Source organism: Rhinolophus ferrumequinum, chromosome 11 (genome assembly GCF_004115265.2).
Source record: "Rhinolophus ferrumequinum isolate MPI-CBG mRhiFer1 chromosome 11, mRhiFer1_v1.p, whole genome shotgun sequence".
Taxonomy (NCBI): domain Eukaryota; kingdom Metazoa; phylum Chordata; class Mammalia; order Chiroptera; family Rhinolophidae; genus Rhinolophus; species Rhinolophus ferrumequinum.
Genome location: NC_046294.1, coordinates 62,949,147 through 62,968,591, shown reverse-complemented (window position 1 = coordinate 62,968,591; position 19,445 = coordinate 62,949,147).

Below are 19,445 nucleotides of genomic sequence, written 5' to 3'. Positions count from 1 at the left end.
CATGATACATTTAAATAACACCAGAGCTATTCAATGGATTTGGCTTCTAATTATTCACTATTGGGGCCATACTTCTAGAAAGCAGCATAAGATATATCTGTTCTCAAAGGACAGAGGTTACTGGGTATATGAAATAATGAGGCCATATTTAGCATGACCTAAATAACCACATGTGGTGTGATCAAGAAATACGGTGAATGCTTAAATTAAGAAAAAAATACAGTAAAAGACACATTGCCATTAATCCCCCTCAAAATACTCCCCTTCACTTCACACACTCTTATCCCATCATTCTTGCCACTTTCTGAAGCAGTCCTGGAAGACGTCTTCCGTGCGTGTCTTTAGTTATTTTGTGGTGGCTGCCTCAATGTCTTGATTCAAAACGTTTACCTTTCATGTCATTTTGATTTTTGGGAAGATCCAGAAGTCACACGGTGCCACATCTGGTGAATAATGTGGATGAGGACACACCGTAATATTTTTATTTGACAGAAATTGCCATACTAGAAGCGATGTGTGACACGGGGCGTTGTCATGATGGAGAATGAAAATATTTGTCCATTTCATGTTAATGCGTTGTTCAAGTTCCATGATTTATGGCACACTTTAAAAGACACCTTCTCTTTACAGTACCGCACACCCGGCCGACTGCACCGAACAAGTTGAAACTTGTCTCACACTGTTACTAAGGTTCCACGCACTACTTCAAGTGTTGAAGATCCCTGCCTTTCCATTGGATGGCACTTGGCAGCAGCATTCACTGTAGTTGTTTTTTTTTGTTTGGTTGTTTGTTTTGTTTTTAATCACAATGGAAAGGCTTCGCGTCACACATTGCTTCTGGTACAGCAGTTTATGTCAAATAAAAACATTGCGGTGTGTCCACATCTACCTTATTCACCGGATCTGGCACCATGCAACTTCTGGCTCTTCCCCAAAGTCAGAAAGAGGACTTCCAGAACTGCTTCAGAAAGTGGCAAGAATGATGGGATAAGTGTGTTTGAAGTGCGGGGGAGTATTTTGAGGGCGACTAATGTCAATGTGTCTTTTACTGTAAAAATTATTTTTTATTTAAACATTCACCTTATTGTTTGATCATACCTTGTGTATAGGAGCCAGGTATAATATATTTAGGCAAACTAACTACTTAACATTACGTCAATACATGAGGACGTGTGGTAGATTGCATTATTCATCTTAAATTAATTCTTCAACCCTCCCTATATCCATATCCTTTGCCATGCAACTTGGTAGTTCCTCCCACTAAGGAAGCAGGCATCTCTCCATCCCTTATCTTTGAATTTTTCCATGTGCCTTGCGTTGACCAACAAAATAAAGTAGAAGTGACAATATTCCAGCTTTGAGCTCAGATTTTAAAAGACCCCATATGTTTCTGCTTTTTCCTTGCTTTTCATCTCAATGAAAAGTGCTACCCCTAAATAAATGCTATTCTATTGTATTCTTCTGCTTCATTCTGGGCCCAGATGACCAGATGCGAAGTACACCTGAGCCCCAAACTTCAGCCAGGAGACAAGTTCAGCCAGATTCATGGCTTGAAGTAGATCTACACAGGTGAACCCAGCCTAGATCAACAAACAGCCCCCACCCATTTAGATATGATAATAATAATAAATACTTATTGTTTAACGCCACTAAGTTTTAAGGTTATGTATTATGTAACAGTAGCTAACTACTGATACAAAGCATAAGTTGACATTTGTTTTTCAGTCCAGTGTCACAAAATTAGAGAAACCCCAGTGATCACACACAGACACACACACACACACACACACACACACACACACACACACTCCTACCAAGGCCTGAAATCCTTTAGGCTTCTATCAACCTGCTGTTTTTAGAGCTAACCTACAAGAGAGCTCAATTTTCAAAAATAGCCTTTGTTTAATATATTTGTATAGCAATGAACTGACTGTATACCTGATGGATCAGATATGTATAATTGTAGTCACTGCACACAGCCATAACCAGCTGTGAATAAAAAGACGTAGAAAAAAAAATTGAGTAACTTATAAATCTATAGTTCAGAATCCCATTGACAAAAACTACTGAAGGAAAATTGATGGAAGGCAGCACTAATCAATATCTCAAACTAGAATGTCTGATTTTATTAGCAAGAACAAAACGCAATACAAGAAACATGATGTAATTGGGAGAAAACCCTCATTAATTTCTATTGGTGACTTTCAGAGGCTATAGAATAGTATAGTAAGAAGCTCTATGAAACATGAAAGTTAGAGCTGGATAATGCAGATTCTGATAAAGCATTTCATATAACTCGCACATGCAGAAACATCCAGAGGACTGATGTATTTTCCCTTGAGGGTTTATTTAAATTAAGTACAAATTGATGTTTATTGTTATGTAAATGACCAAAGCAATCTATTCACTAACATGTTCCAATCTCTGTTTTATCTGTTCCATTATTTGGAAGGCCTATTTCATCAAAGTGTGGCAGGTAGCCATGGAAATCATGTACTGATTTAGAGGGGAGGGGAGATACGTTATTTTGGGGTAAGAGCAAGGTACTTGTAGCACTGGACAGGGATGTTAGCTTCTAGGTGAGAACCTAGGAGGTATGAGCTAGTCTCTAGGTCATTAGGAAGGCATCTTAGATATATAGTATAATATAGCTTATGTTTTGTAGAAGTGGAGGAGTATCCCATCATGGATATTTACTTAGGAGAATGACACAGGTAACAACTATTCAGTGATGTTTTGAAGAACCACCTTTAGAGTAGCCTGTGCTCTGACTCCGATACACATTAGCCTAACGTATTATGTAGCCCGTATTTTACCCCCCCCCCTTTCTTTCTTTACACAGAATGGAAATACTGTGCAAAAATAATATTTAATTTCCAATTTTGTCTTGGTCATTTATTGATTGCATCGACTTCAATAATCACTATGCTCTTGTTGCTTTATAACATGGTACGCATTTTATAATAGTAGTTATTTCTTTACATGTTTTATGTGTATTATATGGAATATAGTCCTCACAATAATCCTATGAGGTAGATAGAATACTCTCTAGACCTATTTAATAAATGAGATACAGAGAAGTAAGGGAATGGCCTGAAGTCACCAGCAAGGAGTTTGGATCTGGGATTTGAATGCAGGTGATTAAGAATTTATATTGTATTGCTATAGAATATTTATATTCTATATTATATTTATATTCTATCCAATCTAAAATCAGGGTATATTCCATTCTACTACAGCTTGATGGAAAGTTCTATAACATGATGCTTGTGTGGAGGGTTTTGGGGAAAGCCCCAGGTCTAAAACTGTCAAGAAGAAGAACAAGAACTGTTCTTCATAGAAATAGAAGATAGTTGCTTCTATATGCAAGATGCTGCAGCAGAATCAAGGTGAATAGTATGCAGTCCATGGCTGGCAATGCCTTCTAGACATGGGGAAAAAGAGGAACACGTGTTCATAAATCATTTCGTAACTAGATTGCAATGCATGCCATGAAATGATAAAAGCAAATTATTTTGGAGATTAAAAAGAGGAAGGGATCATGTTTGATCCAGGGGAAAATCAGAAAACTCTTTAAAAAGCAGGTACTTTTCAGAAAGGGCCTTGGAGAATAAAGAGAATTGTAGCAATGTTATTGTTACTGGTGGTTGGAAGAGAGGGTGGATGTAGAGAGGAAGTAGTTTAAACATAATGTGGGGCATAAAGGATACTGCATATTCAAAAAATAGAAAGTCTTGCAGTGTTACTAGTGCTTAGAAAATACACACTGTGCTGTATGGAATGAAGCTGGAATGTGGGTTAATGTCATGTCACATAGGATCTTAAATGGCATTTTTAGCAATTTAGATTTTCATCAGTCTAATGGTTCTTACACTCAAGTGAGTAATGGAATCACCTCCAGGGCTTGTTGAAACAGATTGCTGGGTCTCACCACTAGTTTTATGATTGAGTAGAGATATAGGAGGACCTGAGAATTTCCATTTCTGTCATGTTCCCAGGTGATGCTTATGTGGCTGGTCCAGGATCCAGAGTTTGAGAGCCACTGCAAAAGTAATCCAGAAAAGGTTTGAGCAAGGAAATAACTGGATCGGGGAGATGCTTTACAAAAATCAATATTGTAGTCAACTGACAAACAGTTTTCAACTACCGTGTTTCCCCGAAAATAAGACCTAACTGGAAAATTAGCCCTAGCATGATTTTTCAGGATGACATCCCCTGAACATAAGCCCTAATGCATCTTTTGGAGCAAAAATTAATATAAGACCTGGTCTTATTTTTGGGAAAATATGGTATTCAACCTGAGTAAGTTCTAGAGATTTATTGCACAGTGTCCTTCTGGCCAGAAATACTGTATTTTACACTTGAAATATGGTTAAGAAGTTAAATCTTTTGTTAAATGTTCTTACCACAATAAAATAAAATTTTAAAAAAAGAAATGTTACTCTTGCTTAGGAGGCTATTACAATAGTACAGGAAATACTTGATGGGGTTCTAATAACATCAGTGAAGAGAAAGGTAAAATAAGATACTCAGAGTTTTTAAATTTTATTTCCATCCACCTTTACTTCAACCCTCATCTGCACCCCCATGAGAATCTGAGAAGTGAAACACTAATATAGTTCTATGAAAGTAAACTATAAAACCAAGTATGAATAATTTTATGCAAGTGATTTTATAGAAATATGCATCGCTAGAGTAACCCTTGCCGATAATAAGACTACAGGTATTAAAGAAGAAGGCACATGTGAGAGAAACTGTTAGTTAGCAGTCAAGGAACTCACACAGAGGAGAGCGACAGAGTCTAAGGCTGGCATGACTTCGCCAAAGACAGACCAGGGACGGGTCCTGGCTTCCTGGTAGGCCTCTCTCCAAAGTGGATATGCATGTATGTTTTCTGTCGGATACATTCTTTCTCATATTCATTGGATAAGTTAACATTCAAGCTTAAGATTTCATCTCTTGAGACGTGGCCACAATGAAAAGACCAGAGGAAAAAAAAACGAGCCAATGACAGAAAACAGAATGCAGTCTTTATACAGGAACTGAGTAATTAACTACACGCATTGAACACATTCTATGTGGTCAAAGGTAAGTCAGTATAATTGGGGACTTGAGATGTTAGGTTAGATTTTGGACTTGGAAGACCATGCGAGCTTTGTATTACCTAATTTGTATGAAAAGACAAATTTGTATGGCAAGGCACTGATATTCATTGTTTGTGATTAGGTTAACAAATTCAACCCAGAGAAAATTAATTTCATGATATTAAGTAAAATAGCAAAGTAAAAAGGAAGATGGAAGTAGGCTAGATGGGAAAACTGGTACCAGGAATATAGCATATAACCTTCAGTTCTCATGTGTGTGCCTTTTTGTAGCCGAAGCAGGGGAGCAGCAGAGCTGCCTGGTCCTGTGCTGTCTGATAAAGGCCCGCCACAATTGCTACTTTAGAATTTGTTTAGCAAAGCAATTTGCACAATAAATTTATACCTTAGAGGGAAGCACAGATTTCAAGCTGTCTGTACTCTGGTTTGGGAGTTACAATGTAACAATGACATTCTCTAGAGAAGAAAAGCAAGGAGCCAAGCACCGTCCCAAGCTGGATTTGGTGAGATCAGCAAAATGAAATGTGTACAAAGAGGTCAGGGACTGTATAAATCCTGGGATTAGATTTTAAAGTGAATAAAACAACTCAGCGCCCAGCCGAGAAAGAGACAGGGGAGTTGGTAGTTATGGTGATACACTGAATCTTTTGCCAAATGTTGAGAGAATGAAAAAAGAGCAGGGGAATGTAATCCTGTTGTGTCTATCCTGAGTGTTTGAGAACATAAATCATTTGAAAGTTATTCTGGTGAAATCCAATATAAAGCCCTAATCACCTGAAATTTCTGTCACTAGGTTCAAGAGGAAGCTTAGCCATCAGTATCTCCAAAGACCTGGTTCTAATTGCTTAGATGGTTTCTTTAAAAAGACCAGAAACCAAGGGAAGGGGTAGAGAAGGACAAAGATCTATACTCGATTTTACTCTCAGAGAAGTCACATTCTTAGGTGGCCAAGAAACGTTGGTTAGTTCAGCATAATATTTAACACACAATTTTGTAACTGATACTATACTAGACACTAGACATACTGTTGTAAGTTTTAAAAAAGTGCAGAAGGAGATGGAATATTAGATACATAATTACAGTTGTGATAAGTGACATAAAAAAACCAACTTTCAATAAAAATGTCAAACAGACCAACATAATCTAGTTTTGGAAGCCAAGGAAATATTCTATGGTGAGCAACTGCCGTGTGTCCTTGAAAGATGGATGATGATCAGCGAGGGAAATGTATGTGCAAAGAGCATTTGGGGTGAGGCAACATCATACCTACAGGCTCTAAAGTAGAAAGTAGCTTGATCTATCCAAGGAACTGATGGAAAACTCTTGTTATAAACAATGATTGAAGTTAAGAGTGAGGTAAAATTAATGAGACAGAGAAGGATGTAATTTATAAGGAGCTGAAGAGCAAATAAATACTGTGTGTGTATATCACCTAGAGGAGGGTTGGTAGAAACTTACATATGTGTGTGTGTGTGTGTGTGTGTGTGTGTGTGTGTATACATATATATAATTATGTATATGTAGATGTGTCAAATATTATTAAAAGTAAGGTTATCATTATAACCTTGGGTGTTGGCCTTCTTGACTTCTGTACAACTCATAACAGGAATGGTTTTTGTGATATTAGAGCCGTTCAGAAACGCTTAGCGTTTCCTTCCACTCCTGTGTCAGATTGCATTTCCCTGGACCTTAGAAGTTAGGTGAGACTTCAGGACTTGTGTTGGCCTATGCAGTGTGAGCAGGACTTTGGATGTTCCTTAATGTAGATGTATGAAGAACAGTCTGCCATGTCCCTTGCTGTAGCAATCATGAAAGACTGTGTTGAGATGGGTCCTCCGTCAGCCTGAGCCCACGCAGAATGAAGATGAGCGAAATACTCTGGTGGAGCTACAGCAAAATTTCACACTTATTATATCAACAGGTGTTTCTGCCCATCAAACACTGGTTAAATTTGGTTATCATTTTAGTCCCCTGTATTATAACATGATTATTCTCATCACCAGATAATTGGCTTTCAAAAATCACACCAATGGAAAGAATGCCAAGAATGGCCAATTTAGGGAAGAATAAAGTATGGCCTTCTAGAGGCCAGAAATGAACTTTTCTTTCCAATTCAGCCAACAGAAATGCTTGTGTTCTGCCCAGACACTATGTGCCAGTGGTTGTCTAAACAGGTGTAGGGAGGTATTGGTGTGTTGCAATCATTTGCAAACTGAATCATGAATAACTTATTATCAATTAGTATTAATAATACAGTATAGAACTTTGTGAATTACTGACTTAAATAATTAGAATGGATTCAACACCGTTCCCTTTATCTTGCATTCTGTCATGCTTCTTTGAGTGGGAATGAAGAGTGCATTAGAATATGTCTGAAGCCAAATCTATCCATCATCCCAGGCCAAGTTCTCAGGAGAACAACTGGGATTCAAGTCAGATGTATAATTATGGACGGTTGCTTATGTCCTCTCAGGCTGTTCCCTCATTTACTAAATAGTGACAACCTTACTGACCTGTTTCCAACAAGGGTAGTTCAGCGTGTAATACAAGATAACAGACATAGTAGTTGCTTATAAACAGTAAAGTAATATACATATGACATTATTGCTAAATACGTAAATAACTACCACTTGTAGTAAGTACAACCAAGAGATAGAAAACAAAGTGGAAATGTGCCTTCAAAACTTTTTAGTTGTGGATGTAAGTTTTACATAGGTTAAGACATGACTAATAAACTGAGACATGCTGCTAGGTTGCAAGTGGAAAAATAGCCATTCCAGAATTCCAAGGCAGAGAAGAGAACTCTGGGTATAGGAGCCAGGAAAAATTTCACCAACAAAGATTGGAACTGGGCCTTGATTGCTAGGGAGGATTCAGAAAGTTGGACAGAAGGGACATGAAATTATGGAATGTCTGGACCTGTGCTCTCACTCCTGTCTGCAATAGCCCGTTTGATATCTGGCTTCACATTCTTGCACAAAGATGCTCTCAAATTCAGAGGGCCGTTACTGCAGCCCTAATGCAAAACTTAGAAACAGTAATTGTGGCTGCAGGTAATAATTTGTTAAGTATCTACTACAAGAAAGGCAGAAACGGTTGTAAATTATAAGGGGGCAAGGCAAAATAGAAGTGACATTTATAGAGTGTCAATTCAGGACTAAGGACCAGTAGACATTTTGTGTATATATCATTTAATTCTCAGAAAAGCTTGCAAAGTGGATGTTATTTTCCTCAATGTAGAAATGAAGAAATGGGGGCTCAGTAGCGTAAGTAACTTTTTCAAGATTTTATAGCATACAAAGAGTAGAGGCAGGATGCTTACTCAGACCTATCTAACTCCAAAGCCTATGAGCCTATGCATATCTTACTAGACCATTATTCCTTCTCTCAAAGATTTTACTAGATAGTGATGGTGGAAATGAGGATGGAGGGAGTAGAAAGTATACACAGATAACAAAATGCAACACAGCATGTGATAAGACCCCATAGCTAATATTTAAATTAGGGTAGAAACTCTAGCTGAAACAGACTTAAAGTGTACAAGAAGATGCACTGTCTTTGGTATGATCCAGGACAGGTATAGCAAGAAGCTTATTTATGTCATGAAAGACCCTGTTTATTTTCGTCTCTACCAAGTCATCCTCAGTGTAGCCTTTAACCTCAGGCTAAGAGCAAGATAGCTCCAAGTGTCATAGCCCGATCCGACAATGTGCAGAAGGAAAATAAGGAATTCATACCTCATGTGATTTGGTCTTTGTAACAGTAGAACTTTCCCCACAGACTTCCCAGGAGTTGTTCCTTTTTGTCTTGTGCCCACTCCTGAATCATTGTAAGTAAGAGGAATGGGTTGCTCTTGGTAACATTAGCAACTTTTATTGAGCACTTACTAGGTACAAACAGTGATCTACCTGCTTCCCATGCATTTATTTCTCAAAACAGTTGTATGATATGGATCTTGTTGATGTTTTCATTGTCATTATTATTAGTAGTAGTATTAGTATTATTCACCACTTTAAACTTGAAGAAACTAAGGAAGAAAGAGAGGTTAGGTAATTTTTCTCAAAGTCAGGAAGTAAGTGTGCAAGTCAGCCAAGTGGAATAATTGAGTCTGCACTCAATCTTTATACTGTATTGCTTTGTGTCATCCTACCCTCAAACTAAGCAGACCACTTCTGGAGCTGAAGGTGAAGTCTTCGTCCTTGAAATGAATGCTTACAAGTAAAGGAGGTGAGCAAAATTGAGGTATTAGGAAAACGACGAAGGAAGGAGATACATGCTACTGTGACATGTCTGTAGGTAAAGGAGAGATTTATTTGTTCCTGAGATAGTCAGAAAAGACATTAAGAGGAGGAGGCATAGGAATTCTTTTGATGGATAAGCAGGATTTCTTTCTTCCTATTAGAAGGAGATGGGGAAATTTATTTATTTATTTATTTTTTGCTATTTCACAGGTGTTTAATGTTTAATGCATTAATGGGAGATTCACAGGAAATATTCAGTGATTAAGTTGACCTACATACACTTTACAGCCTTTTCTCCAAATATCAAAAATAAGGATAAAACCTATTTTCAAAGTTTCTCTTAGATATTTTCAGTGGTTTCTTTTTTTTTTAATTAAAATGTATTGACACAGACAATGGTTAGTAAAATTACATAGGTTTCAAGTGTACAATTCTGTACTACATTATCTATCACCTTGTGTGTTCACAACCCGGTCAGTTCTCCTTCCATCGCCATATATTTGACCCCTTTACCCTCATCTACCAGCCCCCTCCCCCCTTACCCTCTGGTAACCAGTAAACTATTGTCTGTGTCTATGAGTTTTTGTTTCTCATTTGTTTGTCTTGTTCTTTTGTTGTTTTTGGTTTATATACCACATATCAGTGAAATCATATGGTTCTCTGTTTTTTCTGTCTGACTTATTTCACTTAGCATAACAATCTCAAGATCCATCCATGTTGTCACAAATGTCCTATTTCATCTTTTCTTACCGCCGAATAGTATTCCACTGTGTATATATACCACAACTTCTTTATCCATTCATCTATCGAAGGACATTTTGGTTGTTTCCATGTCTTGGCCACCGTAAATAAAGCTGCAATAAACATTAGAGCACACGTGTCTTTATGGATAAATGTTTTCAGATTTTTTGGGTAGATATCCAGGAGAGGGATTGCTGGGTCATATGGTAATTCTATTCATAATTTTTTGAGAAAACTCCACACTGCCATAATTTTTTTAAGCTCAGTTTTGTTGAGCAGTTATATACTAAGAACTATGCTAACAGTTTCATACACATTGAATTATTTTTTTTAGTTTTAGGTATACAAAGCAACATAATAGACACTTATACCCCTCACAAGGTGATAACTCCCCTCCCCCAAGCTACTACCCCTCTGACATCTTATATAACTGTTACAATACCATTGACTATCTTCCTTATGCTATACTGCAACTCCCATGACCATATATATGTATACACACACACTCATGTGTGTATTTGTGTATGTGTGTGTATATATATATATTTTTTTTTTCTTATAGTTGACATTCAATATTATTCTACTTCAGCTTCAGGTGTATATCGCATTGGTCAGGCATCTACACAGTCTATGAAGTGATCCCCCTGATAAGTCCAGTACCCATCTGGCACCTTACATAATCTTTACAACATTGTTGATTATATTCCTCATTCTGTATTTCATATCCTCAGGCATATACATTTTAATTTCCTTTTTGCAAAAACCATTTAGAGTTATTTCTGCTTTCACCATGCCCATTTTGCAAATTAGGAAAATAGAATTTTGAGAAGTTAAGGCCCGAAACACACTAGTAGAAAACAGTAGAACTAGAATTCAAACCCAATTATGACGCTAACGTTTAGCTCTTATAGACTACATTAGATTTCATGCATGAAATACATACTGGAACTGGAGAAAGAAAATCCCCATGATTTAGTGCAGGCAGCAGCCCTGCATCGTTTCACGATTATGAACTCAGTTGACCATCTCGGCAGACCCCCGTGCAAATCCATTTCAAACCTCCTGACCTACCAACAATCAATGAAACTGAATTTGAAAATCTGTCTTTTTCGTGCCCCTGTGTGACCCAAATTAATAATTCACCTGTCTGTCTCTAGCTTAGCTTATAGAGAAGAGCAGAAATCAGGCTTTTGATAAAACTCTGGGTGTCTTTCCCTTGTCTATCCTTTAACAGTTGCCAGAGGTAAGAGTGAGTCTTGCTAGGGAAACTGAGCCCTTCTCTAAATCCACTTTGGTTGTATTCACAATGAATGAGGTTGCCTGGAAAGGCTGGGAGCATGGGCCATCCTAGTCCACCCATTCCTTATCAACAGATTTTAGGTAATTATTCAGGTAGGCGGTCTTGCTCCATTACAGACATTTAATAGTGGGAAGGTAAACATTTCTAAGGCTTTGCTGTTACTTTTGATGTTGAAACCAAAAGTCCATAAAAATCTTTGAGTACCGTATGGTAAGTGCTGTCAAAGGGGGAAAAAAAAAGGCCGTCTTCTTTGCAGTTCCAACTGTCACTTACACAGTCGCCTATGAAGTGGAGCATGTGCACCTTGGAATTTTACTTTAGTGGACATTCTTCTAATTTTAAATGGTAAATGGAGACAAATGACAGTAATGACATAACCATTAGCACTGATCTCCAGATTACAAATCAGTTTCACATCCGCTAGAATTTTTTGAATAGTCAACTTGAATCCTTTTAATGGTTACTTAATTAAAGGGAATTGGAACTTTAGCAATATGGCAATTTAATTTTTTAAAATGAGAGAGAAGTGTCACAGCTATATCTTTCATTTACTTTAATTTGAGAAAATGTATTATATTCGTAGAGAATATAAAAGAAGAGCTGAAAAGCATTTTCCCAAAAGAAAAGTGGATTATAATATGAATCGCAAAGTTGCCTCATCTTCACTTGTCATTTAGTCAATGTTATTAACTTGGTTTTATAATAGCTGAAGGGGGTAGATTCTCATAGGTTAATTCAATCAGTAAGAGCAAGTTCCTTAACCCCTGTTACAGCAAATCTCTTCTATTGATTTGTAGGGTGTCTTGCAAATGAGAAGAAATACAAAACAATCATAATCCTATACTTAGTATCAGACCTTACAAGCAGTTGAATCTGGGAACTCATGTCTGTGCATTCATTGCTACATGAGCTTTCTAGTCTATCCGTTTCAAGAATTATTAGGGCACTTAAAGTACAACTTCTAAATGTCACAGACCATTTTACTTCCAATATCTTTCATTCTCGGAGAGCTCCATGTGTTGTAGGTCCAGTCTCCCAGCTGGATTGGCGTCGATAACTGTAGCCCTCTGAATCATATGCATTTGCAGACATGTACTGAGCCAAGGACTCAAAACATGTAATACTGTCTTTATTTGAAATATATGTTTGAAAGTACATCAGAATTTTTTATTTATTAGAGTACCAAAAACCCAAGAACAGGCAGTGCCCATTTTTCAAGATGTTAACCTGTTTTGTTTTTTTTTTTTAGAAGAGAGTTATTTTCATGTCATTGGCAAAAATAGTTCACCCTTTCTAAACCATGCCTGTGCATTTTTAAAAATCTGCGTAGTGATTCAGTGCTTTTAAAGAGAAGGAGGAACATCACTCCCAGGGCCTAAGCGATAATGAAGGACAAAAAGAAATGAACAAGGAAAACAGTGGACCTGGGATCGTTCCTTTCAAATCCTGTGTATCTTATGTTTTCTAATTTGCTATCAATTATATTTAAATTTATTTAAATTTGTTATTCAACTTCTCTCTTAGTGTAGTGCATACAGTAGGAGAAGAGCATTTAAGAAAAAAAAGAGTGAAGAACACTAAGATGGGGTCATGCTCGGTTGCGTTTGAAATAAAACAAGGAGACTGGGGTGGGTACCTGGGGCAGGGGGAGTGAGTACAAGAGTGTGGGAGATGAGTGTGGGAAGGGAGCCGGGGCTAGGTAACATAAGGCCTAGTAAGTACTTTAGATTTCTTCTTTATTCTAACATAAAGTCATTGGTGGGGGGACAAGTGGATGAATAATGTAATATTCAGTAATCTAAAATGTTCTACTTTTCTGTGAAAATATTCCAATACACACAAAGTGAGGAGACTAGAACACTGAGCACTCGTAGACACATCATTCGTATTTGATAATTATTAGGAAGTTGTCAAGCTTACAGTTTTTTCTGTGCATTTCATTTTGGGTGCTACTTTATTTTTTTATTTAATTTTTGCTGAAATAAATACCTATCCTAGATTTCATATTATATCACTTCTACCTGCGGAATATATAACTCTAAAAGCTATTATTCCACTCAGAGAAATAAATGTTTTCTTGGTATACATACTGTTTAGTCCAGATTTAAATTTCTTTTTTAAATATGATCTCCTTCAGCTACCATGTTGTATTTGATTATTATTTCTCTTAAATCCCTTTTAATTTGGGGCAGTGCCTCTATCTCCTGCCACCACCACACTTTTAACATGCCATTGATTTATCGAATGCCTCTGGTCAGTTTTGCTATAGACTATCTCACAGGAAGGATTTGTCTGTTTGCTGCATTGTGATGTCACGTGACTTGCTTCTCCTCTCCTCTCTCTCTTTCTATCTTTTAATTTGTGTAAACTGGAAGTTAGCTGAGAAGTCTTGATTGGATCTTTTTCTAAAAGAATGAGGCTGCGCACTTCAGATTGCATCACAGCAGGAGGCACAGAGTGTCAGGTGGCCCCTCTGTGAGGCTAAGATTGATCTGTGTGTTTAGGTAATGATAACCGTACCCCTGCATTGTAATAATCCTCCATCAACATGTCATCTTATCATCCATTGATGATTTTTGCCTAAATCAATTATTTCATTAGGGTTTACTAAATGACAATTTTCTAATTCTGTCAGTCTTTCCATATTTATCAGCTGGAATTATGTATCAATTTTTTTCCCCTCTAAATATTTAGTGCTATTGTTCCCTTTGAATACAGTTTGCACAGGAAAGGCAACATACGAGGTGTGATCAAAAACTACAGTGAATATTTAAATAAAAAATTTTGTTACAGTAAAAGATACGTTGCGATTAATCCCCCTCAAAATACTCCCCTTTGCTTTGAACACACTTATCCCATCGTCCTTGCCACTTTCTGAAGCAGCTCTGGAAGTCCTCTTTCGTGAGTGGCTTTAGTTGCGCTGTTGTGGCTGCCTGGATGTCCTGAATTGATTCAAAACTTTTCCTTACGTGGTCATTTTGATTTTTGGGAAGAGCCAGAAGTTGCATGTTGCCAGATCTGGTGAATAAGATGGATGAGGACACACTAATGTTTTTATTTGACAGAAATTGCTGTACTAGAAGCGATGTGTGACACGGAACATTGTCATGATGGAGAATGAAGTAAAGACACTCAATGAAAGAGGACTTCCAGAACTACTTCAGAAAGTGGCGACAATAATGGGGTAAGTATGTTCAAAGTGTGGGGGAGTACTTTGAGAGGAATTAATGGCAGTGTGTCTTTTACTGTAATAATTTTTCTTTTATTTAAACATTAACTGCATTTTGTGATTACACCTCATAAATATTGATATCTTTTTCTTGAATGACCATTTTCAAAGATTTTTTTTCTACTTACCAGCAATCATATCTCTCTCTATCTCTGTCTCTCTTTGTTTTGAATATCAAATGAATTCATGTGTGTTATATATTCAATATGCTTCAGTAATTGTTTTTGATGCTCAGATGTTCTCAATTTTGTTCAATGACAATCCCTATAGTTAGGTCATATACTGTTTTTTTGTTTGTTTGTTTAAGCTTTTTTAAAAAATTAGTTACAGGTGTACAAAACAATGTAATAGACATTTATCATTTATATCCCTTACACAGTGATAACCCCTCTCCCCCATCTACTACGCCTCTGACATTGAATACAGCTATTACATATATCCTTGACCTTTTGACACATCCTCATTCTTTGTTGAAAGCTTGTTTGCTGCATTTCTTGCCCCATCCTGGAATTAGCTAATCCTCCCAAGGAGCTAAGTTTCTTAGAGTGAGAAATGGAGACCATTATCAGAGAAGTAGATATATTCATTGCCTTGGTTTTGATATTGTTTCTTATTGTTTTCAATGACTAGAAACAGGGAATAGGTATTTTGAGGAAAATCAGAATTTATACTGGTAAGTCTAAAGGAAATGTAAAATAGTTGAGTTTCACTTAGTTTACACTATAACTATTTTCTCTTAATTAGGAAATACTGTTTCTGAATGACATCAAATAATGATGTATGAACTAGTTTCTATAATGTATGAACTAGTTTCCTATAATGTATGAACTAGTTTCTATCCTATAATGTATGAACTAGTTTCAAAATAATAATAATAATAATAATAATAATAATAATAATAATACTCAATAAAGTTATTGAGTGAAACTTAAGATTTCTTCCCAACTCTATTTGTCATTTAAATATGTTCTATTTTCCATGTATAGTCAAAATGTTGTGTTTTGAGTTGCTTGACAAAAATATGTTTTATCTAGACTTATGTCACCAACTTGATGTATAATTAGGTTCATTCATTTGTTTGTTCTCACTTTTACAGATAGCTTTTTTACCTCTTGGTTTAATTTTATTTTTGAAATTGTGCCACCTTTAGATTATTCCAAAGTCAAAACTATATTGCCAGGTATATTTTTGTTTCCATCATTGATGGAATTTTGTTTCCATCACTGATTCCTCTCGTTCTTTTGTTTTAATTTTTGTTTGTTTGTAAGTCCAGTGTTTCTTTTTGCATGTAAGAGGAAACACATATACATATTCATGCCATCCTCTAACATACTATATACACTATACTGTATTTTGCCTTTCTCACTTAACACTATATCTTAGAGATTAATTCCCTTCCATGTGTAGAGACCTTTTTTTATTCCTTCTTCATGTTATTCCATTAGTGTGGAATTAGTGGAGGTATTCATTTCTAATTTGATAGGATATCATGTGTAGGGTAGGGATCAAGAGCATGAGCAAGGAGACCAGTTAGAAGACTATAGTAGTAAAACATATGAAAGATAGCTTAGACTAGGGCAGTAGTGGTGGACGTGGTGACAAATAGTCAAAATTACAAAATATTTTGAAGATGCAGCCATATGGAGATACTGATAACTTGGATATGAAATGAGAGAGGGAAGTGACAAATCCATATTTTGAGCCTGAACAATGTGGGAAATGAAGTACCATACAGGTATACTAAAGGAGGAGCAGGTATGGACATGGGGAATAGCAAATGTTCATATCGGGACATGTTATTTTGAATTGTTTTTAGATATTCAAGTGGAAAAGATGTGTGGATAATTAAGTATGTGAATCTGAAATTCAAGGGAAAGTCTAAAATGGAGCTCTAAATTAAGGCATTAATAATTCTGTAATATGATTTTCCATTTAGTATTGTGATTAAAATCTGAAGTTATATTTCCTATTAGCTTTTGGTTTAGATATTTAAAAAATGTTTTTATTAAAATATAGTTAACAATGTTGTATTAGTTTTAGGTGTACACAATAGTTATTCAACATTTATATACCTAAAGAAGTGATCACCATGAAAAGTCCATCAACCATCTGACACCGTACCATGCTATCACAATATTATTGGCTATATTCCCTATGCTGTACATTACAACCTCATGACTTATTTGTTTTATATCTGGAAATTTGATCCTCTTATTCCCCTTCACATTTTCCCCGTTTTAAATTTTTCAGTTATAGCTGACATTCAATATTACTTAATATTGATTTCAGGTGTGCAGCATAATTGTTAGACATTTATATAATTTAAGAACTGATCCCCCTGACTAGTCTAGTACCCACCTGGCACTATACATAGTTATTACCTTATTATTGACTATATTTCCTATGTTTTACTTTACATCTGCATGACGATTTTGTAACTACGAATTTGAACTTTTTGATCCCTTCACCTTTTCACCCTGCCCCCAACTTCCCTCCCATCGATCACCCCGATAAATCTAGAACCCATCTGATACCATATATAGTTATTACAATATTATTGCCTATAGTTCCTATGTTATACTCTGTATCCCCATGACTACTTTATAACAAGCAATTTGTACTTCTTAATCCCTTCTCCTTTTTCAGCCACCCCAAAACCCCTCCTGTCTAGCAACTATCAAAATGTTCTCTGTGTCTATGAGTTTGTTTCTGTTTTGTTTGTATATTTTGTTCTTCAGATTCCACCTATAAGCAAAATCACATTGCATCTGTCTTTCTCTGTCTGACACTCCACTCAACACAATACTCTCCAGGTCCATCCATGCCATGGCAGATGGCAAGAACCCATTCCCTTCCATGGTCGAACAATATTCCATTGTATATATGTACTGTCTCCTCTTCATTTATTCATCAACAGACACCCAGGCTGCCTCCCCATTTTGACCATTGTAAACAATGCTGCAATAAACATATGGATGCACACATCCCCTTGAAGTAGTGAATTACTACTGATGAATACCCAGAAGTGAGATTATTGTGTCCTTCTTTGTTTCTTATAGCCTTTGTTTTAAAGTCTACTTTGTCTGCTATAAGTATTACTACTCCAGATTTTTTTGTTTATTTCCATTTTCATGACATATCTTTTTACATCCTTTTATTTTCTGTCTGTGTGTATCTTTCAATCTGAAATGAGTCTTTTGTAGGCAGCATATGTAAGGTCTTATTTTCTTTTCCATTCAGCCACCCTATCTTTTGACTGAAGCATTTAATCCATTTACATAGAAAATTGTTGATAGATATGTAGTTGTTACCATTTCATTTAATTAAATTAATTGATTAATTAATTTATTGTTTAAAGAAGCCCCTCTAATATTTCTTGTAATTCTGGTTTGGTGGTAGTGAACTCCTTTAGCTTTTTCTTGTGTAAGAAGCTCTTTACCTGTCCTTCAATTCTAATGATAGCTTTCCTAGGTAGGGTAATATTCGTTGTAGGTCCTCGCTTTTCATCACTTTGAATATTTCCTGTCAATCCTTTCTGGCTTGCAAAAGAGAAATCAACTGACAGTCTTATAGAAGCTCCCTTGTCAGTAACTAACTTCTTTTTTCTTGCTGCTTTTAGGATTCTCTCTGTTTTTAACCTTTTGCATTTTAACTATGATATGTCTTGGTGTGGGATTCTTTGGGTTCATTTTGTTTGAGACTCTCTCCACTTCCTGGGCTTGTATGTCCATTTTCTTCACCAGGTTAAGGAAGTTTTTTGTCATTATTTCTTCAAACAGGTTTTCAATTCCTTGTTCTCTCTCTTCTCCTTCTGGTACCTCTATGATGTGAATGTTGGTACACTTAATGTTGTCCCAGGTGACCCTTAAACTGCCCTCATTTTTTTGGATTCTTTTTTTCCTTTGCTGTTCTGATTGGGTATTTTCTGCCACCTTATTTTCTAAATCCTTGGTTCAGTCCTCTGCTTCATCTAATCTACTGTTGATTCTCTGTAATGCATTCTTCATTTCTGTTATTGTATTCTTTATTTATGACTGGTTCCTTTCTATGTCTCCTTCCTCTGTGTTGAAGTTTTCCCTGAGATCATTGAGCATCCTTATAACCAGTGTTTTGAACTCTGTGTCTGGTAGATTGCTTGTCTCCTTTTTGATTAACTCTTTTTCTGGAGCTTTATTCTGTTCTTTGTATGTGTGTGTGTGGGGTGGGGGGGTCATGTTTCTTTGTCTCCCCTTTTAGTCTTCCTCCCTGTCTTTGCTTCTATATATTGGGTAGGTCTGTTATGTCTCCTGGTCTTAACAGAGTGTCTTTATGAAATAGGTGTCCTGTGGGGCCCAGTGGTGCAGTCCATGGTCACCAGAGCCGGGTACTCCAATTGTGTCCCTAGTGTGGGTTGTGTGTGCTCTCCCATTATAGTTGAGCCTTGGTTGCTGTTTGCATGTCAGTGGGAGGGATTGACCCTCAGGCTGGTTAGTTGTGAGGACTGGCCAGTACTATTATGAAGGATCTGTTGTGGAGGGGCTTAACCTGCAGAGAAGTATTCACTTTAGCAGGGCTCTAGTACCTGCCCAGTATGCCCTTTGGGTGTGTTTTCCTTGGAGGGAGCTGAGTGATGCTCTGCTGGGTCCAAAGGTGGTCACCAAGAGTGACAGCCCTGGGGCCTCCTGGAAAGGACCCTACCAGAGGGCAAGATCAGCCACAGCCTGTGTCCTGTGCAGGGTCACCAGGAATGAGCCACAAAGCAATCCACAGATGACCACCACCCATGCTGTGCTTGGAGGTACCTCAAGAGGCCAAGCTGCAAACCAAAGCCAGCTGTCACTGTTGACGAATTT